Genomic DNA, 797 nt, shown 5'->3' with positions numbered 1-797 from the left:
ATCGCGGCGCCTGTCGGCCTCGAAGTCAGAGGCGAGTCACGTTCCTGTACTCCGGTCCTCCGTCTGCAAAGAGCGGTGATTGAATACCGAATCTCACAACCGACTTCACTCTCGCGATGTACACTATGGGGCATTTGCTTTGTTGGTTCCTCCATGGCTATATGTCCAATATCGTTTCCAGGACTCAATACCTCTGTCGAAAAGCCTTTTCCTTCGGGAGGGAAAAATCAAAGAACGGGGAATTTCATTCGAAATATCGCAGTTGCAAATCGTGTTTTTGCTTCCTCGCGAGCGGGAGGGAGACTCTGAATAGGAGAAATGACGATGCAGAGATTTTCTTGCAGGGGAAAAGTGGATGGAATCTTGTTCAAAATTATAAATACTGGAAAAATAAAAATAATTTTATATTCATAGAGATATTTTTTTTTTTCTGAATCCGCCTATCGAAAATATCCTTGCGACAATTCACTTTATCCATGTATCTTTATCCATGTATCTTTATCCATGTATCAAACTCTTTTCATCTACATATCTATCTATATTTCTATTTGTGTCTATACATGGAGGAATTGAATAATCTATTAATCTATCCACCTAACCCTTTTATCTCTTTGTTTTTATCTATCTCTTACGTATAAAAAGTAAACACGCATGCAGTAAAAACGGAGCTACCATGACAGCAAGAAGGAACGCAGTCCTACAATATACAAAACAGGGTGAGCAAAGATACTGTTTCTTTTTTTCGCTCCTCTCCTCTCCTTCGACGTATGTTATATATGAGAGACGAATTAAGAACT

This window comes from Penaeus monodon, chromosome 22 (genome assembly GCF_015228065.2).
Source record: "Penaeus monodon isolate SGIC_2016 chromosome 22, NSTDA_Pmon_1, whole genome shotgun sequence".
In the NCBI taxonomy this organism is placed as follows: domain Eukaryota; kingdom Metazoa; phylum Arthropoda; class Malacostraca; order Decapoda; family Penaeidae; genus Penaeus; species Penaeus monodon.
This window is presented reverse-complemented; position numbering follows the sequence as displayed.